Source organism: Miscanthus floridulus, chromosome 14 (assembly GCF_019320115.1).
Source record: "Miscanthus floridulus cultivar M001 chromosome 14, ASM1932011v1, whole genome shotgun sequence".
NCBI lineage: Eukaryota > Viridiplantae > Streptophyta > Magnoliopsida > Poales > Poaceae > Miscanthus > Miscanthus floridulus.
This window is the reverse complement of record NC_089593.1, coordinates 36808206-36830850: the sequence shown is the minus strand read 5'-3', so window position 1 is coordinate 36830850 and position 22645 is coordinate 36808206. Positions and strand designations below refer to the sequence as shown.

Below are 22645 nucleotides of genomic sequence, written 5' to 3'. Positions count from 1 at the left end.
CAAGCTCCCACCCCGCGGCAGCAGCTAGCACCGCGGCCGGCGCCTCGGCGTCGCTGTCCAGGAGCCGCACGGACCGCTAGGACGCCGTGGAGCACGCGAACTCCGCCCCACGCGACGCCGACGGCGGGGTCGGCGGCACGTGCCTGCCGTTGAAGATGGTGTTGAGGAACCCCGCGAGTCACGCGCCGGGCGGCTTGCGGAGGTTCCTCAACTTGGCGCAGATGTTGGCGCCGACCTTCTTGGCGGCCTTCTTATTCTCCAGCGCGGGCGCGGGCGCCTCGCACCCCGGTGGCCGCCGTGGCGGCGGCGACGCTCGTGCGTATGGGCCGCAGGCGGCGGTGCTGCGACGACTCCGCCGACGAGAACCCGCCGTAGCTGGAGCAATCGGAGGAGCTGGACGTTGTGGATGAAGACGGCGACAGCGGCGTACATAGGCGCATCTAGCATGCATCTGTTTTCCTCTCACATAAAACCAGCACTAGTCAGCCCAAACCAGCCCAGAAACCAACCAGCGAATGGTCTCTGTCCTGGAACTGCGAGTTCGTGCCGCGTCGGCAAAACTCCAGATTCCGAGGGCTCTGGAACTGGGCCGAAACCAAAAGAAATGGTGCCTGCACGGACGGCTCGATTGAACTCACCACGTAAATTGAACGGCCGAGAAAAAGTGGTGACGTGGCCCGATGAACGGCCTGAGCTTGGCTCAGGTTTAGAGAGAAAAGAGATAGGCTCGTACATGGAAGATCCACAGCAAAACTAAACTTCAAGCGACACGCCGACACCTGGCACCGAAATGATGAAACAGGGCGGGCGGACTAAAGCATCACACTTAGTGCTTGTATGAATGCCCATATATTGACCTCAATCCATATGCGCTGAAGTGGGCATCCAAACAAAGCCTTAGTATGATCTCATTCCTTGTCCTCTTCTATGGCAGATACCAATCTTTCACAAAAAAAAAATGATAGATACCCGTTCCCAACGACCAAATTGCCCACAGACACAACTACAAAGAGACGGTACCACACGAACCAAACCATCTGGTTTTGACAACACCAACTCACCGTGTCCGCAGCGAAGGGCCACGAACAAATACTCCCACCAATGATATACAAGCATATGAGCAGCAATCCGCATGCCTCTCACTCACCACCAACACTAGTCCATTACATTAAGACTCACCAACAGCACACAAAACAGGTAGCACAGCTTGTGGCTTCCCCCTGCCCATGGTGAAACCCCGGGTGCCATCAGGCATGCGGGGGCCTGGTGGAAGCTTGTTGGCCCCAATCGGCAGCTGCGGGTGCTGCTCGGGCTTAGTTATCTGGTTATGCGGCGGAGTTCCAACAGGGTGGGGGCTGCCACGGTTCCCACCAAGGTGGTTGTTGCCATGGTTATTGTAGTGCTGCTGGTTGTTCTGGTGATGCTGGTTATTGTGGTGGTTATTGTTATATTGATGGTTGCCACCGCGGCCGCGCCCTCTGCCACCGCGGCCACGCCCTTTGCCACGTTTGGGAACTTCCTTGTCGTTGAAGTTCTCATCAAACTGCACACAGCCCAAAGCATTTGTTATTGAAAAGCTTTCCTTGTTGTTGAAGTTCTCATCAAACTGTACACAGCCCAAAGCATTTGTTATTGAAAATCATTATCCCCTATGAGACTTTCCAAGGATACACAGAGTCATGACAGACACAAAATGCTATTCAAGTCTAATAACTGAAAAGCACCCAATGGATCGAATGTGATTTGCTAAAAATCCTGTTATATCCAATCGAGCTAAGGCAGGTACATGATCTATTATACGGAACAATTTGATCATGAACTGAACCCTCTGAATAATGTCACAAGCAGCAAGGTAAAAATTTGAATTGAGCATAGATTATTCCTAACTTAGGCTTTGTTGTTGAACAGGTTGTTCATAACTAAACCTAAAATATATATACTCCAATAATCAAATACATCAAGCAAGAAAAAAAAATCATGCCCTAGATCCTTCTTTGAACATACCACATGATTCCAAATGTAGGTTGTTTCAGGATTCTATCTGGTCAAACATTTTCAACTTTGCTCAATCAATATATGAAACGTTCACAACACATGGTTGATCTTACCAAATGCATCACGGAAAATACTTCCACAAGATATAATTCACTATTTAGAATGGTATATTTTACAAATGTTGCAGGTCCTTTGTCATATAGAAGGCCATGTTACTGTCCTAAACGACCTACATTTGGAATCAGATGGTATCTAACACGAGTAGAAACGCACTTGTATTCAGTATGTATAAATTTTGGATGAACTCCTTTTGCTCTAATCTGTTTTTTGGGTTCAGAAAAAGAAGGCACAACAACAGTATCTTACCAAGTGTTCCGGCAGTACATTAAACAGTTGAGAGGATTCTTCAAACTGTTTCTCGTTTGAATGGTTCGAAGTGGAGACATCCTCCTCATCCATTTCCTTCAGTTTCATGCACACCCTTTTTTCCTTTGCCTGCCCCCTTCACCTAAATCGAGAGAAACATAAGAAGTTAAAGTGTACAAGAACCGACGGGGCACGTAAGTTTCAAAAATAAACTAAACAGCAGTCCAGGACGAAGACATGGATCTCATCTAGGGTTTAATCATAACTGGTTAAGGAAAGAGAGATTCCAATTTGATCATGTAGAGGAAAACAGGTCACTCATCGAACAAAACAAATTGTTTACTGATTTGAGCACACAAGATGCACCAAAAGGTGAAATCCCCAAAGCAGAGTTATACAGTATATGATTACCGTGCAAGTATTCAGCAACCGAACTCTAAGCCCATTTCTCCAGTTTTTCTCATCATTAAGCTCCAAAATCTTCATGAAACCAACTAATGTTAAGAAATTGTGTAAACTGCATATTTACCGATGCAAAGCAATCTAAAACATGAACTGATACATACTGCCTTCTCAACATCCTCAGGAGTTTCGTACTCCACGAAAGCATGCAGCTATTTCAAAGGAAAAATATCAGCTCATTAGTAATGCAAAAATAACATATGCAGCAAAAGTAATTAAAAAATATTCAAGTTTGGATTGATAACTTCAATCATGTGACACTTGTATCGATCTATTTTCACATGATCAGAAATTCGAGGAAAATAATTGTTCCAGAGTACTATCACAGGCATAGGTGAACATTTTTTTATCAGTGAAGGGAACTGGAAAGTTCTTGACTATACCAATGCATCGTTTTCATCCTTCCTAGTGGACTTCCTTTGGTACCTAACTTAAAATCAGTTGCCCCCTCCCCCCCACCCACCCTCCCTCTCTCCTTCACAGTAGAAGGTTACAGTGAGCAACTCAACTAAACTAAAACACGTTTTTGAGAAAAACTAAACTAAAACACTACCCACTTCATGAAAACTTTAAACTCCTATGCTACAATTATTCCCAAATAATGAACTTCATAGATAAGTTTTCCAACTGAAAGCATCAATGTTAATGAAATGTAGAAATCACAAAAGCACCGATGAACCCACAAAATGATGCCCATGAGTTAAAGTGACAAGCAAAGAACATGTGACTATGTGAGTGGAAATATTAAGCTAAAAAAGGATTGTCAACTAGAGAGGATGGGCAATGGACAAGTGCATATCTGTAGTTTATGCTAAAAAATTTCCCTTTGGTAAATGTAGCTATAAGTAATATTTTAGAAAAGTAATGTTCATCCTCTGGAAAAATTTGGTGCACCGTAGATGCACATGATTCGTTTGGCTCACAACATGTTAAGAATTTATTTGGAAGATTCTAACAGATACAAATGGGCCTATTTTTTATTTTTAATGTTTTTTTTAATAATATTCACATTCTTATTTGCATGTTTGGACCCCAAGGGTCGGCGCCATGGGCCATAGCGCCGAGCTAACACGTCTCGGTTCCATAGGCCATGGCGCTGAGCTTCGAGGCCCAGGTGGCGTGGCCAGTCGCTGACATGGCCGAGGCTCGGCGCCATGGCACCAACCCCTGGGGTCCAAAGACGCAAATAAGACACCCAGGGGTATAAATGTGAATATTTTCGAAAAAGGGTTAAAAATAAAAATCAGTACAAATGATTACAGGATATGTAGAAAAATACGAAACCGTAATATAATACTTAAGCAGGGACTTGGCAGTTACCTTGTTAGCAAAAAGCATATCTAACTTGGCAGATCTATTAGTTGCAGGACCAGTGCCATTTGGAGTCTGAGGATAGCAAGTTCGGATTGAAATCACACTGGAACATGACAAAATATTACTTTTTTAATGATCCTGGGAAGGAAAAAAGATGAAAAGTGCTGCCATGTTGCAAATAACCATACCTGCCAACAGCTGAAAATATCTTCTTAAGATTCTGGTAGGAGGGATCACCAGGAAGATTTTCTGCAACAACAATCCGGGACTTCGAGAGGAAACCAAATGGATCAGTGTGCAATCTCAAATTCACGAAATAAAACAAGTGATGCAGAGAAATCAGTTAATACCTGGAGCTCCTGCAAATCAGATTCTGTAAATGGCTCCTGCCGTTTGACTCTCTTACCATCATCACTTACAACCTGAAACATGAGATATTTAAGCAAATATACATGAGGTTTGCTAAAAAATCAGTACATATGAGCTGATATTTTACACCTTCCTATATGAAGTAAAGTTGATGATAAAGCGAAAAATCATGCTGGCTTCAAATGACAGTTGGGAACAGAGAATGAGTAGACTCACAAGTTTTGATGAGGTTCGGAGAGCCGCAGCAAGCATCACATTATTATGCACAGAAGCTTTTACTTTCTTAAAACCAGCAATTACTGATATTGGCACTGCGATTTGTAAACAAGGAAAATTAGTCCTGGGCCATAATATACAGTTGTTTTCCTACTTGACCAAACAAGATTCCTACACTGTTGAAAACGTGAAGGACAGGGCAGCCCTTGTTAACCAGCATACAGGAAATCACCAATAACCACTATTTTTCCTCTTTTTGCTTTAGAAATAAGACTTGATTTTTCTCTTTGCTAGAGAAAGACATAGTAACAAGATGGAACAAGTATAAGTAATCATACATTTAGCTTAAAGTTGTTTGCTCCAGCAATCTCTTTGGTTTTTGTTTTTTATTTATTTTATTTTTTAAAAGACACTAGTAGGAACTAGGAACATGTAGATCCCAATCATCCTAATATGAAGTGTCCTGTAAAAAATGTAGCTCAGCTACAAATATACAACTCACCATATCCCTCAGGATCCTTGGTAATGAATCTCATCAAATGTTCTGTAGTTGCAAGGTTGATGTCACTAAAATAGTATTCCACCTACAAAATAGCATTATGCAAATTGTATGCTAAGTTAATCAAATCAAACTAGTAAAAATAGCAGAAAAAGGAAAATGATCCTAAATCCTAAACAACTAAAAAGCACTATCCGCTTTGTTTGGATCTTCTCTAGCACTTCAAATAATTTTTGCCTTTTGAGATTCCAGCGCATCACAGAATATTTCAAATTTGATGACATTATTAGATAGCATTACAATAAACAACAATTGTGTTGGCATATCTCCAAGAACTGCACTCACAAAACAATACAACAGTACTGCACAACAACTCCAGCCGAATCTCCTGGATACCAATCTACATGTGATAAATAACAAGGCACTCTGGCTGATAAACAAGTTAACGATCTTCACAGTAGAGCATCTCCAACAGTTTGGTAAACCCACTCCAAATCTTGTTTATTTGGCACGATGGAGAAAAGCCTCACTCCAACAGTTCCTTATCCTAACTCCCAATTTATCCGCGCTCAGGAAAACAGAGACATCCACGCGGAAAGATACGTGGATGACTGATACTCCCTGTCTGTTTTCTTTCCCTCAGCGCTCTCCGTTGCCCCGGACTGCCACCGCCGCCACCTGGTGGTTCACCAGAATTGGATCTCTGGCCACTATTTTTAGATCTGAGAATACTCAGAGAACGGAGATCCTACTTTGCAGGTTCTGGGTGTGAGTTATGGTGCCAGGATAGCCAGCCACAGCCAGACTGCCGCCACCGCCTGAGCTTCATGGAATTGGATTCCCGGCCACTATTTACAAATCTGAGAATACTAGGAGGTAGAGCAAGCAATGAAGAAGGTTCTGGGTGTGAGCTAGGGTATTGGGATATCCGGCCACGACAGCGAGTTATTTCGTCCAACGCGGTATGTACGGGAGACAACAACGAGCATGTTTTTATGTTTTTAGTAACAAATAAAAGGGAACTGTTGGTAGAGCATATTCTTTTCGTACCCAATAGTTTTTAGAAAGGTTCCAAAACCAGGTTTTTAGGAGTCAATTTTTTAGATACTGTTGGAGATGCACTGAAGGAACCTATGGAAAACAAAAATTGGGCACTACTATCACAACATCAAGGGAAGATAGGGTATATAGATATTGTAATTTTTCATGTACAAAACAAAGTGCTTACATACCAGTCCATTTGATAAAAAAAGGCATGCTTGCAAAAAAAAATTGTACAACAAAGTTGCAGCTGAAACTAACAATACTCCGTACTTGGACAGAACATATTCTAACTAAATTCAAGTTATCCAAATTTAGTCTTTGAAGTTCAACTGAACATGGAAACAAGGAATTCACTCAAGTTGGAATGCTTGTGGTGTTAGAAGTTTTTAATGTCTGAACAATGACCTGAACACAATCGTAGGAGTTGCATCAACAAAAGATAATGAGAAGTAACAATATGACAAATCATGAGCAATTGAAAAGGTATATTGCACAACCAAAATATGAACAGCATGGTGACAACTACTCCCTCCGGTCCGCTTTGTAAGGCATTTGGGAGTTTTGAAAAAAAAAAAGTCCGATAAATAAGGCGTATGGGCCATCCGAGGCATCCATCAACGGAGAGAATTAATTTTCACGGGAGCCTAAACGTGTTTGCATATCGCCATGCAAACTAGTGGTACGACTCCCGTTGCCTATGGCTCATTCACTTCCTGGCGTAGTACGCTGGAAATATGCGTCCATGCAAATTCCATGGAGGCCATGCACTGATTCCGGGCGGCAGGCTCACGGAGTAACTCACCAGCACGAGGATCAAACTCCATCCCAAAATGTTGAGTCATTTACATACATAGCTTTTGATATGCACCTAGATATTCGCTATGTCTAATACATAGTAAAAAAACTATGTATCTAGAGAAGCCAAAAACAAATTGCAATTTGGAACGGGGGGAGTACCAACCATCTAATAATAATATGGGCATACTTTTTTATCTACCTCCCCCATACTATAATAATTCCTCTGATCACAATAAGTCCATCTAGATTGGTCCTAAGTCAAACATTTCTAACTTTGGCTTGCAGTATCTAAAAGAACGTATTTATATCAAATGAAAAGATTTATATATTGTAGAAGTTATTCTCATAATAAATCTTTTGAGGTCAATCTATATAAAATTTGCATATCGGTAGTCAAACTTTATGACAAACCTAGATGAACTTATATTTATGATTAGAGAAAATACCCAGTTTTCCTGGAATATTACTTTTTCCATTCATAAAAAACAACATTCTGCAGATAGGCTCTAGGAATGACTCCCTCAATCTAAAGCATAATTATAACAACAAATGGCTGGCTTCTTAAATTTTTCAACCGCTTGATAGTATCAAAGGAAACGTATCGATGACATGCTCCAAACGAGATCATTAGCAGGCAAAACTAGAACGTATGTTCAGAACATTCAGGTCAACACCCAAATGAAGTATGCAGATCTAACATATCACAAAACTTGGCCAGTACTGAGACAACTCAGCACTGCAATGTCTTAGTTATTATTAGTGATACCACGTTGATTCCAACAAATAAAATTGAAGTATTGAGTATTGACCAATACAACTTCAAAATTTCTTGTATATACACGCTCAAAACAAGCATAAACCCGGATTCATACCCGTAAAAGACTAAGTCTGAAACCTGATTTAATAACAGATTCCCACATATGCTTTCAAATCGGCTTGGTCTGAACATATAACCGGAAAACAAACACCTACCTGCTTCGTGATCTTGTGCACGACCTCGTCGTCGAGCCCATCCACCACCGGCTCCGCCTTCACCGCGGCGGGCGGGAGCATCTCCGCTTCCGGCTCAGGCTCCGGCGCCTGCTGCTCCTTGACAGCAAATCCGCTGCGTCCCCCCACAGGCGCGTAGTACTCAAACGGCCGGGGCGGCGGCGCGGCGAAGAAGGCAGACCGTGGAGGCGGGGGAGGCGCGGCGAACATGCGGATCACCTGAGGCGGAGGCGGCACCACAACCGCCGGCGCCGGCGCCGGCGGCCCCCGCGGCACGAACTCCGGCGCCTGCGCGTTGAGGCGACTGGACGAGCCGGTCCTGGGCAGGCCCACGGGCCGCTCGGCAGCCGGCTCTGCGGCGAACCAGCCGGCGGCGATCTGATCAGCGGGACCCTCCATCTGCGGCATCTGGGCTGGGGCTTGGGTACACGACCGGAGCCGGAGCGAGAAGATAGCGGCCGCTACTGCTGCTAGCTCTCGTTGTAGGCGCGCGGATGGAAGCTCCCTAGCAGCAGCGGCGGCGGTGAGGGGTACAAGGGAGAGCTTGGGTAGTGGCGGAGAAGGGGAGTTCTCAAAAGGGTAGGGTTCCGACGAGGTCGGATATTTATAGCGCTGACCCTCGCGGGTTTCGCCCGGCGGAGACGCGGCGGCGACTTTCGGTGGTCTCTGGGTGCGCCTGGTGTACGCGAGGTGGGCATGTAGCCGTCCGATAAGCGTCGATATTCGTGTTCGTGGTACTGGTGTTTAGGCGCGGTCCAGGGAAGCAATGATGTGTGGAAGGTTTATGATTGTCATTTGAATGCATCTTTTTGTATGAGAATTTTCCAATTCCATTACTCAACAATGTCAACTCAATCACTTGACACCAAATGCAAGATACCATTCGGCACTCCGGTCGAGTTAGGGCGTGTTTAGATGCAAAATTTTTTGGGTTTTGGCTAGTGTAACACTTTCGTTTGTATTTGGCAATTAGTGTCTAATTATGAACTAATTAGGTTCGAAAGTTTCGTCTCGCGATTTCTCACCCAACTGTGCAATTAGTTTTTTTTCGTCTATATTTAGTACTCCATGCATGTACCGCAAGATTCGATGTGATGGGTACTGCGCAAAAATTTTTGGAAACTAAACAGGCCCTTATTTGAATGCATCTTGCCGGCATCAGGATGTGTCGGTATGGGATTGACAACTAGTAAGGACAGGGTAGGTTGGAGGGCGTCACGACATGGGATTGGTAGGTGGCAAGGACGGGGCGGGACAGAGGGCGTCGCATCAAGGAATGCTGGCATGGAATTGGCAAGTGGTAACGACGGGGCGAGATGGAGGACATCAGGGCATATCCACATGGAATTGGAATCAACAATCGGACGAGATAAGCGAACAGACAGGTCTTGTTACATGAAGGCATGTAGTTAGATGAGAGCGATCGGGTCCATAAGATACTTCCTAGGTCGAGATGGTCGACTAGAGGGGTGAATAGTCGTTTATAAATCTTAGTGGTATGACTAGCCGAAACAAATGTGAAATGTACTGTAGCTAAATAAGAGATCCCCACCAATAAATTTCTCTACAATTTCATGAAGCCACACACCCTATTAGGCCAGCGGTGCCAAAAAAGCAAAGGCCACATTGGAAACGGGGCATCACCCTAGCACGCCGCAATGTGAGAAGAAAAGGAGCATCAAAGCCAACTGTGACATCGGTATTATGGTTGACTTGAGTGCTCTGCCTTATCTGCGCGCGTAGTTATTTAGGAGCAGCGCGTAGACGTCGGGCGAGGCGGAGCCAGCCCCCGGGGGTCAGGCGAGGCGGAGTCTGCCCTAGACGTCGGGCGAGGCGGTGCCTGTCCCCAGGGGTCGGCGCGAGGCGGAGCCAGCCCCCGGAGGTTGGACGAGGCAGGGCCCATGGTCTCGTTGGACGGACGAGGAGTGTCCCGGCAAGCGGTGTAGTCGTGCTCTTGATCGCACAGATGAATCAACGTTCGACGGTCATTAGCTCATCCTCTTCGGGTATCCTAATATTGGCCTCCGACATAAGGTTTTTAAGAAGAGAGAGGAGAAGTAAGTTTTATGGGAAACAAGATTATCAGCTCTCTATGAGTTATAAAATTAAATGTCTATAAAACTATAGAATAAAACTCTTCATTAAAAGTAGGTGTTTCATCAACGTTTCATTTCATTCTACGTGGCATAGGCCTGAAAAGCTCACACGATGCCGTTTCAAATCCAGGTGCATGAATGGACGTCTGTTGGGCTCCCTCCGCCTGCCACGCTTCCTACACCCACCATCTAGCATGCCTTTAATAAACTCTATTACGAGTGCGAGCCCTGGAAGGCGCTCCGGAACCAGTAGAAGGCCAACATCATTACATCGCTCTGGTCGCCGCCACCGTTGCCGTCGTCATGCTCTACCTCGTCGGCTGCAGCACCTACAAGAACGCGCAGGCTGCCGTCTTCGGCAGCACGCAGCACCCGTAGTAAGCTGCCGATGATGTTTTTTTACGCTTTTTTTTATGTGGATTGCTGGATTGTTTTTATTGAAAATAATAGCAATTGAGTACAGAGCCAGAGAAGCTCGAAATCATGGCTCCTCTTCTCAATTCTTTTTTTTTTTTTCCTCGAACACAGCCTTAGTTGGGTGCAGTCATAGACTAACTCATTAGTTCTGCATCCTACGCCCATTGTTGAAGCCTAAAGCCTAAAGGACAAGGCTCCAGTACTGGGATGGCCGCTTGAGTTTATATCTAACCAACCACAATCAATGGAAGACTATTTAGTCAGGTAACGGACTTAAGAGGAAGTCGATACTGACAAAAGGTTTCACAAATGTTCTTTTAATTTTCTAGTACTAATTGCTACATATTCTACAAATTCACCACCAAAACTGGACCATTTAATCACTAACATAAAAAAACAAAGGTTTGAATTTGCTCCATTGGAGGGTGTGGTTATATAAGATCCGTTTGGTTTAATTGTGAGCTATGGATTGTAAGTTATTGGTTGTGAAAAATTTATAATTGTTTGGTTTGAAATAAATATGAAACCTACCCATTATCTTTATCTCCCTTGAAACAACTATAAAATGTCTCTCTATTTTCACCCATTTGAACAAATATAAAGTTGAAAGGCAAAAGCACGGTATGTGCTGCGAAAAATGTATTATGCAAAAGTAGTCTCAGCAGAAGTACTTTCTAAAAGCTAAATCAACCTTGCACATAATTTGTTTCAACTATTAGTGACAATGTATAACATCAATCCAACATTTATTTACTAGTTATTTTTTCATTCCTAAAACAAACAAACATTAATAAATGTTCAGCTATCAAACTTTCTCAATTATGTTTACCATTGAATTCTAGTAAGTGGATCTACCATTAGACTAACACAAAGATTTTATAACTTTCTTTGTCACCCTCAACCTGACCATATTCTTAGTATCCTAACATGATCGCTAATACTTATGCAAATTTTCTTCTTATATGTGCCCTTTGTTCTTTGCTGTGGAAACCATTCGTAAAATTTATTACAACATCACTAGTGGACTAGTGGGATCCAATTTTTCTTCACATTTTATTTATTTTAAGGGTTAATACAATAAACCTCCATATATACCTTTTTAACTTTCACTCATTACACCAACGTTAGCAACCAATTCTTTTCAATCGTCACAATGAAAGTAAAGAACGCTGAACTCCCAACTTATGACAAAGAAAAAGCTTTAATATCATCATAAGCACCTAATAATATAATAAGTAATAAAACAAACATTGGGGGCAGTGAATCTCAACTCAATCAATGTAGGAACCAAGAGATTGTTTTCTCCAAAGCAATAATCATGTGCCACAAAAAGTTTATTGGTGTTCATATAAACAAGATGTGAAAAAAATACGGTGTGACTACTTCACTACCCACCAAAGCTGTCTAGCAAAACAATCCAGTCTCACTCAAGTTAGCTTTAGCCAATGCAAGCAGACATTGTTTAGTTGCCCTCTTATAGATAAGTCTAGATAAGTCTGGGTTGATTAGATCTTTCGTTGGTTGCTGACACAGGTTGTGAGCACTAGAACACCACTTCCATGGGCACCATGAAAGGACACCTGCAGCAGATTGGCATCGATTTGGATGCCACAGAAGGGGGCCCTGCCGTAGCTCTATCATCTCCTCATCACACTTAATGTTCTATCCACACTAGATTATCCTTGTTGGTACATTATTGAGCATCTCCAAGATTAGACAAGAAAGCAAAGAACTATGGTGCCTGTTTTGACATTTGTCCTCATGCATGTTGGCTGCTATGCCCAGAGCCATCGGTTCCTCTACTCTTGGTGTCCTCGGCGTGGTCTTCTCCCTACTGCATAGATGACAGCGTTAATGACACATCGGTAAGAGGTGTAGTCACTCAAGAACAGAGAGAAGAGGTGGGGGGCTACTCAAGGACACGATGACGAGGGCATGGATAATGTCGTCAATCACGGCAACCATAGGAGTGTGAGATAATGGCCCTGTTCGTTTCACTGAAATTTGTCTTATGCTGCTACTTATGCGGAAATGTTGTGAGAGGAAAACACTGGTCGTTCGCTAAAAAGTACTGCTGCAGAGCGTGACAAATGTAACAACAACCTTACCCCATGACAAGAGGGCGAGCAGTGGTGCGGTTTTGACGGTGGTGGAAAGATGACATGATTCCTTCAGAGAGGCCACCAATGGCTTATGTATGCCTGACTTTGAGAAACGACCGTCGGCTCATCGCCTACATTTCTGCTAAGCCTCACCAAGGATTATCTTTTTTTTTCGAGAACACGACTTCACATGTGTTTTATTCAGACGAAAGAGTGCCGAAAGAATGACTTACACAACGCGACTACGGGGATCCCATAGCGCAGGTTACAAACCACAGAGAAAGTGGCTAGGAACCTAAACGACAACAGAGAAGAAAGAAATGCGGTAGGGTGAGGCCCTCCACCACAGACCTAACCGACTAGACCTGTAGGAAAAAAAACATCGACGCAAAGCCTGCCAACCAAGTTGATGAAGCCACAATTGCAAAGCATCCACTGAGAAGAGACGACAACATCCAAGTATCCGCCCAAGCATGAAACGACGGCAAAGCATCCGCTAGAGACGACGTGTGGCAAAGTATCCGCAAGTAGAGGTGGGCCATCACACACTTAGCAGGAAAGCGTCTGCTAGAGTGGGGAGACCAAGGCAACATCGGCGGTAAAGTATTCGCCGGAGCAACGACGACGGCAAATGTAACATCCTAGGCATTGAGCTTGCATAATTTGACTTGCATTGCATGAGCATGAGCACCAAGCATTCATATTTAAGCTTTTATATTTGAAACATGTGATTGAACATATGAAACATGCTTGATATTTTATGTTTCTTTGTATATATGCATATGATCATGAGTGAATACATGTAAATTGTTGATGTGAGTCACTAAAACATATTAGCTACACTTAGGATGACTAATGGAACATGGTTCATGAAGATCACTTTGCATGATCAAGTACTTAAGTGATGCTATGTATGTTGATCTGGAAAGCTTTATGTGTAACCAGTGTATGAAATGATTGTGTGACCTTATAAATAGCTTGAACATGTTTAGAGTGTCATTATGAACAACTTTGGTATTCATGGCTAGGGCTAAATGGGTCACTAAGTCATAGTTTAAGTGTATACCATCATTTGAATGTAGTAGGTTTGACCTAGTTTGAACTATGTCATAGAGACCTTGCATGGATGTGGTCACTAAAGCAAAGTTGTAGTATTTGATGAGAGGAACAACTTTTATTTTTGAGTCATTGACTAGTTTAGCTCCTAACATGCTTGAAATGGGCTCACAAAAATTAGATTTTCACTGTTTTCAACACTTAGCAAAATTTTCTAAGTCAGTTAACTGACAGTGTCGACGCAGCCAGCTTTGAAATGATCTTACTCCTTAACCATTGAGAATTAGGTCTTGATCGTTTAAGAAGAATTGTAGCTGGTACATAGGTCTATAAATTATGTTTAGATTATTTGCACTAAGGAGCTACGGATTAATAGTTTGATCGCCTTCAAATCGTGTCGTCAGGCTCGGGTTCAGGCGCTGATGAACGCTGCGTCGCGTGTTGTCGTGGCCGACCGGCAACAGAGCTTGGCCGCCGCGTGGCCGCCATCGGTCGATGCCTGGCCATCGACGCTGCGCGCTGGCAGCCATTATCTGCACCACCCCGCGCCTCCTTCCACTCACTACCGCCCGCTCTCTCTGATGAGGACATGGCACCTTCGGATATGAACAATGATTATAAGGTGCGCTCGTTCCTACATTTGCATAGTGGCTTTGGTTATAATTCACTTGGTTCCACATGTACATGTCACTATTTGATTGTAGGTTCAAATGTGTTTCATAATGGAAGTTCATCAAAGTTGAACTTTTGGTTCGTCGGCAGCCCGATAGTGCCTCATTGGGAAGGCCATAACTCATCCATCTGGAGTGCGATCGAGGTCAATGAGCACTTGATGGAAAGCTTGTTTGATAAGCTTTCAAATAGATCTGGTCCCATCTCAATATCACGTCGGCAAGGCCTCTAAATTACTAATATATTCTATCGCTATTTCTGGTGGGAGCTACACTATCGTCATGGGCTTGTTAGACATCCTTGGGACCCCAGCCCAAGTTAGAGCATGCCCCAAGAAGATGGAGAACACCTAAGAGATGGCCTTGGACGTCCTCATCCTTGGCCACCACCTTAGGAGGCCAGCAAGGACGTCCAAGCCAAGCCAGAGGCCCAGTCCAATCCGAGTTCGAGTCTGTCTCGGCCATGAGGACCAGTCTACAATAAAACGGACGCTCCGGACGCATCCGAACTCCGTTTTCGATGATCCACATATGGATGGAAAGATAATTTGATAAGGAAGCCAATCCAAGTGGTTTCACATCAAAAGCTCTTAGGAATCAACGAAAATCATTGAAACAAGTCAGCGTCTAGAATCTGTCAGGGTGCTGCGACACCTTCTTTTGGGCCGTTGGGCCTTGTAACGTGTTGGGACACCTTTAGGACGTGAAGAGGGATCCTTGGACGTCCCTTAGGCTATATAATCAGTAGCCACCACCTACTTTAGGGTTTGGGTTTTGCTTAGATTATTCTGTCAAGAACAGTTTCGCCGTTCATCGGTTTGTGAGACCTCAACTCGTGAGATTAATCATACATCTGCAATTTGGTTGCGATCTTTCTTGTTCTTGCTTGTGTTCTTCGTTGCGCAGGTAGGGATTAGCCTTCTTGGTGAGGTCAACCTGGTCTGTGACTCGGTTGATAACCAGAGGAGCTGTGGTGCTAAGATTGCAGGGTTCGATCTTTCGATCTGAAGCCGGATTGGTGTGTCATTCTCCGCCACAATGATAGTTACTATCACTTGACGGAAGATCGGGATCCCCGTCTCCATTACTCTCACTCTCCAGTGCACTCCTTTGCTCTCACCGCGGAACCAAAGCAACACCACTGGGCACAGTGCAGCTCCGTCGCCGCCTAGCACCCACGCACCGCACTGCCACCGCCTCCATCTCGCCCATAGCTGCGCCACACCCCCCTCTACCTCCTCGACTTGATTGCAGTAGCTGACAAGCTTCGGTGAGGGCGTATTCGTCGTTTTCTTCCTCGCCGAAGTTCTCGGTCGCCATGGCCGCCTCCATGGCGAACTCGCCACTGCTTGGCTCACGCGCGCGTTTCTTCTGGTTGTTTGCGTTAGGGCTTGGTTAGGATGGGTGTTAGCTCATGTTATGATGTTACCACCGTTAGTGGTCTTGCCGGCGTGGAACACAGCGACCCACGCCGCCGCGCTCTCGCCACCGCGCCGTGGCCGGAGCTCGCCGGAGCCTTTCGTCGGGCTTATGAAGTAGAAATAGCATCACTGGGTCACCACGGATCTCGTGCGCTCCTCGCCTGGCTTCACCGTGGCCGGTGATGGCTGGCGCACCGCAGAGCAGCGCTGCCGCGCCGCCATGGCCGGTGATGAGCCCGCTCCGCCACATCTGCGCTGCCACCACCTAGGTCACTAGACGCGGTTTGTTCTGTAGATCACGTAGATGCACTTGGTTTTGCCAGAGGACTCGTCGACAACGAGCTGTGGCCGATCCGCGTCGATCCAGTGCCACTACTCTGTTTCGCTGTCAATGACAAGCAGGTCCGACTGACCCGAGGGCCCCAGCTGTCAGCGACTGTGGATATTAAAGATAGTTCATTTGTTTTTAGTTTTGATGCAAACTTTGAAAAATGATAAGTAGAGTTGTAGAGATCCAAATCTTATGAACCAAATTTTGTAGTGTTCCTTACGAAGTGTAGTATTTTATAAAAATATGATAGATATAGTTTCTGATGTTTTTATTAAGGATTAAAATGCATTTAAATAAAGGCTTTTTGTATGTTTACAATTTTGTAAATTAGATATCTTGAGCTAGGAAACTCCTAAAATTGTGATTCTAATTTTGTGGGTTTTGTATTGACATGCTCTAGCTAGGAAAAATAATAAGTTTGCTGTAGACTTGATTTAAAAATAGTCTTTCTATTTATTTATTAATAAATAGCATTTTCTAAGGAAATTTGTAGGGATAAAAATATGTAATATATTGCTATGAAAATTTTTGTACAGTAGTATGGCACTAATGTGAAGCTAGAAAAAATATATAATCTATTGCTTGACACTTTTCTATAGGGTTTTCTATTTTCATTAAATTAACCCTTGCTAGCTTATCATTTTTGCATAGGACGTTATACATGTGCAAATAGTATGAAATTTTCACAGTAGCATATTGTGAGCATTAGGAGTCTAATATAATTTTCTAAGAATTTATTGTGCACATTTGGTGTATGTTTATTATTTACCCTAACTATTTAATTAAATTAATAAAGGCATTTAAATAATTAGATTATGATTAACCATGGTGTTTTCTATGGTTCTTATGATGCATAGTAACTGTTGATGTCAATGGTATGGCTTAGAAGCCATTGATTGTATGCAAATAACTAATTATCACTTTATCATTCAAATATAAGGCTGCATGTATAGTTGTGATTGTGTGGATGATTTCATATGGATAATGGTCTTTGCTGTAAAACTTGTTAATAACAAAGTTGTAGATAACTTACTAATCTACCTGGTGTTAAATTTTCACAGTCATAGGACTTAGGGTTTTTGAGTTCTAGCTGTTGCAAGTTTGCTGTCCGAAAGGTTTGCTTTCTGGATAGATTTTATTGAACGATTTGTTTGCCCTATATAACTCTTGAATCACAGTAAGAGTATTAAAAGAAAGTTGTAGATAATTTTATAAGCTTTCCAGAAAGTCCAAGATCACAGCATTTGGATAAGTAGAACTCCAGTTATGGGTAAAACAAGTAGTTGCTGTTTTGTGGTGTAGTAAATAAATTGTTGAAGTGTTTGATTAAGTAATCAAGAAGAGATATGCACATACTCAATAAAATGTGATGCACTTGTTATTACTTTAACACCATGCTATTAAGAATACTCACATAAAGGCATTCATCATGTGTCATCATACTATACTTGTCAGCATATATGCATTCGCAATCTCTTATGTCATATTCATGTATCTAGGATCGATAGAGGAGATAACGTTGCTGGAGTTCAATGAAGGCGAGGAGTAGACTCTAGAAGAGCTTCTGGAGTGTCCTGACCACCGCTTCACTTCATTTCTGAAAGACAAGCCTCGGAGCATTCTAAGTCTCCCAGTATTTTATAAAATATTACTCGAGTCCTTTATGATTGATGCATTAGGTTATAAGAGTTGATTGGAACCACTCGATGTATATAATTTCCTTGTCCAGAAATATACCTTTAACTCTATGTAGGTCCATGATCAAATATATGCTTAGCCATGCTTAGACTGGTAGAAGTCGGGTGATTTCCTGTCACCTGCGAGATATAGGTGGATACCGAAGCATGGTTGACTATATTTGCTATCATGGAAAAGAACTATGGGATAATGTAAATCGAGGCCGGGCGGAGTCTATGGTAGGTTGACTCATGTGATTCCGCCTGTGCCGATTAAGGACCGTACCGTTGTTGGACCTTTTGACAAGATTAAACGCATGCCTATCACTTAGCTGGCCGAATAACTCGTTCCGACCGTGAAGCCGAGTAGCTCAACTCAGGCCGGGCCCCGCTCTATAAGAGTGTGCACTCTGGATGGTAGTAAGGATGTGCGGGGAGCCAGACTGAGCCCAAGGACAGGCTGGGCCTGAATGTCCTGGCATTTGGTGTCCCTGATTGTGCGGCGCTGGGCGAACCCGTGAAATGTGTACTTGAGTTGTACCAAAGGTGACCTAAGGCTACCGTGGCTGGTAGATCCGTGTTTGTGTTAGGAATAAATTCCCAACTGGTTGAAATCGATTCGAATCGCCGTCTCTCTCGGATAGTGAGAAACTTGGCTAGCTCCAACCTCGTAGTAATTGTATTATGGAATATGATGGTTCAGATAAACATGGAATTATAATATCTGCTATGGTTATTATTGTATGCTCTTAAAATGATATACCACATGTTTGGCATAGGATAGTTGCTAATTTAGAGATGGATAGTTATAATTAACTTGATAACGGAATCATAATTGTATAACTAAGTTAATCGCTTTTTATGCAAAATGTTGTCAAGCTACAACTACTTATACAGCCTTGCATAATCCTTGGAGTCAATTTATTTCTGGTTTATGACGGGTAAGTCTAGCTGAGTACCTTCTCGTACTCAGGGTTTTATTCCCTTTGTTGTAGATGGCACAGTATATCAATGTTATTGCAAGAGTTGCTTCTATCCCTGCTGTGGATGAGGAGTAAGCCTTGGGCAGACTTCTTTACTAATCCCTCTACATGCTTTTGTGGATTGTGATCGTTATGTTGGCACTGTATTAAACTATGTTGGCAAATGCTACTTTCAAACTTAATTTGCTTCCGCTATTATCTATCAAACTTGGTTTGTAATAACTTTATTTCATACTCTGATGATGGAAATATATCTATGAACTTTATATATTATGTGACATGTATGTTGAATCATGTATGATCTTGGTTGTTGTGGATCATTTATCGAGACCCGTTGTGGTACTCGACAGACTACCGGCTTTATATGGGCTCAAGTATGTCAGTGTGACCGCTTACGAGCTACCATTGTACTTATGCTCTTATAAATTGGTCGGTTCTGCGACAGCAAAGCATCCTGTCAAGGGAGCATAAGCAGCCAAGCATCTGCTACGAAGAGCCAAACGACTACGGCAACATCAAACACCAAGGCTGGATAGACTAAAGCAAAGAGTAAGCTGAAGCACATGTAGGTACAGTATAGCAAGGAGCATCTCCAGGTGAGAGGAGCGAAACGACAACAGAAGCGCCCCAACGAAGCCTCCAAGAAGGGAAGTGTCATCTGCAGACGCCAACGACGTTGGGAAGAGCGCACAACAAGGACTTTTGTCCCAAAGCCGGCCCCAATGACACACACGACGAACAGACACTTCAGCGACTGCCTTCAAGAGGGTAGGTGACATAGGCCTTGCCACCGTCGCCGGCCCGACACGGGAAGCCGGGCAGGGTTTTCACCCAGAGACTGTTCGACCACAGGCGCAAGGGGACCATGCTGCCACCTCCATGCATGCCCCCGCATGCAAGGAGCCAGAACTTGCCAGAGGTAGGAGTCGACCGCAACCACAGTACCATCCTGGCCGTTAGAACCAGCCACGGCTAGGCTAGCTACAACCTTGCCGACTGCACCCGTAGAGCCGGATCTAGCCACCGGACAGGGCCACGCCCCATGGTGGTGCCATATGCGCTATATCTTGGTGAAAGGTCCTAATGGCTAGAGGGGGGGGGTGAATAGCCTAATAAAATTTTCTACAACAACACTTAACCAAATGGTTAGACAATTATGAGGCGAAGCGAGTGTTGCGCTAGCCTACTCAAAATGCAAGCCACCTACCACAATTCTAGTTTAGATAGTGTCAATTCACACAAGAGCAATGACACTACCCTATGTTAGTGTGCTCTCAAAGGCTAACTAAAGAGCCACACCAACCAAGCATGCAAGCTCTCACAACTAGCTACACTAAAGAGCTTGTCAACTAGTTTGCGGTAAAGTAAAGAGAGTGATCAAGAGGGTTATACCGCCGTGTAGATGAATGAACCAATCAATCACGAAGATGAATAACAATGATGACCAATCACCTCGGAATCAATGATGGACACAATGATTTTTACCGAGGTTCACTTGCTTGCCGGCAAGCTAGTCCTCGTTGTGGCGATTCACTCACTTGGAGGTTCACGCGCTAATTGGCTTCACACGCCAAACTCTCAATAGGGTGCCGCACAACCAACACAAGATGAGGATCACACAAGCCACGAGCAATCCACTAGAGTACATTTTGGCGCTCCACCGGGGAAAGGTCAAAAACCCCTCACAATCACCACGATCGGAGCCGGAGACAATCACCACCTCCGCTCGATGATCCTCGCTGCTCCAAGCCATCTAGGTGGCGGCAACCACCAAGAGTAACAAGCGAAATCCGCAGCGAAACACGATCACTAAGTGCCTCTAGATGCAATCACTCAAGCAATGCACTTGGATCACTCCCAATCTCACTATGATGATGAATCAATGATGTAGATGAGTGGAAGTCCTTTGGCTAAGCTCACAAGGTTGCTATGTCAATGAAAATAGCCAAAGATGTGAGCCACAGCCGGCCATGGGGCTTAAATAGAAGCCCCCACAAAATAGAGCCGTTGTACCCCTTCACTGGGTACTCTGCGCTCTAACCGGACGCTCTGGTCCACTTGACCGAACCCTAGGGCTCAGCGTCTGGTCGACAGATGGACGCCACGTGTCATCGCCTTCAAACGCTGTTCGTCAGATTTCGACGCTGATCGGACGCAGCAGCTTCAACTGACCGGACGCTGAACCCCCAGCGTCCGGTCGTTTCCAGTAAGGTACCGACCTCGACCGGACGCGTCCGGTTAAAACTGATCGGACGCTGGAACCTCAGCGTTCGGTCGAGTATAGTAAGGGTCGAAACCTAGTTTTCCTCGACCGGACACGTCCGGTGGTAAACCCTAGCCACTGTACCGACAGTCAACGCGACCGAACGCAGGCAGTCAGCGTCCGGTGCTTCTGGATTCAGCGTCCGGTCACTGGACCGACGCTGGCATCAGCTCTATTCTCACTTCTATCTTCTCCACCCTTGCTCCAATGTGCCAACCATCAAGAATTTGCATCCGGCGCAATAGAAAATAAGCATTTCATTTTCCCGAAAGCGCCGAATCCCGCCGAGCTTGCGATGTGTTAGCATATTTTCATAAATATTATCAAGGGTGTTAGCACTCCACTAGATCCTAAATGCATATGCAATGAGTTAGAGCATCTAGTGGCACTTTGATAACCGCATTCCGATACGAGTTTCACCCCTCTTAATAGTACGACTATCAAACCTAAATGTGATCACACTCTCTAAGTGTCTTGATCACCAAAACAAAATAGCTCCTATGGTTTATACCTTTGCCTTGAGCTTTTTGTTTTTCTCTTTCTTCATTTCAAGTTTAAGCCCTTGATCATCGCCATGCCATCATCATTGTCATGCTATGATCTTCATTAGCTTCTTCTACTTGAAGTGTGCTACCTATGTCATTATCACTCGATAAACTAGGTTAGCACTTAGGGTTTCATTAATTCACCAAAACCAAACTAGAGCTTTCACTTGGGGGGCGCGAGCAAGTGGCCGCCACAACACATGTTGCCAAAAGGCTCCCTAGCTGGCTCGTGGGTGCGGCCCAGGACTCGCCCGACGTCCGGAGGCCGGCGCAGCGGGAGACCGAGTCAGGCGACCACCAGCCACCGCAGGCCAAGCATGGGCGCCTAGGCACCGCTCGCGCTGCCTAGCCAGGCCATTGATGTCCCTGGTCGCAGGCAGCCGCTGGCACCCCAGAAGGGCGCAGGCCGCCGACCACTACCTAGATCTGGGCGCCTGTCGCGTGGATAGCTGTCGGTCGTCGACGGGCTCCTGAGCAGGGGGTGGGAGGATCGGGGCGCCGGATCCGTTGATGGGTTGCCTGGATCCACTGCCCGGCTGGCCGCGCCTCCTCGCCGGAGATGGAAACGGTAAGGGGTGGGGGAAGGTTGGAGAAGAGGGGGGGGGAGAGAGGGGCTGTGGTCAGGCACCCTCTTTCGGGGCCACCGCCGCCGCACACCGGAGGCCGACGACGGCAGGCGGAGTGGAGGCGGGTAGGGGGCTGCCTAGGGCTTAGGCGAGGTCGCCCTCCGAGTCGCCCGTTGGGGGCGCTGGGGGGAGGGGAAGAGATACTTGATACTTCTTATACACCGGGGGAGGCACGATTCAAGCGATGTGAATCAAGAGGACCATGTACCTAGGGTCTTGGCCACAAATCAAGCTGGCACTAGAGTCTACCTACGGGTCCTAACCAGACTTCCAAATACCCCAACCCTCGACTATCAACCAAACACCCCTATAGTGTTGATAAGATGGTAACAAGTCTTAAAAAGCAAGAGGAAACGAGGAAGCTTATCTTGACGATGATTGAGGCTAATTAAGTTGAGGACCTGA

General features: G+C 44.7%; 1 pseudogene; it reads right to left on the bottom strand.

The window, feature by feature from the left end:
* Positions 1-884: 884 nt before the first annotated feature.
* Positions 885-8640, bottom strand: LOC136504127 (la-related protein 6B-like; annotated as a pseudogene).
* Between the last annotated feature and the right edge of the window lie 14005 nt (positions 8641-22645).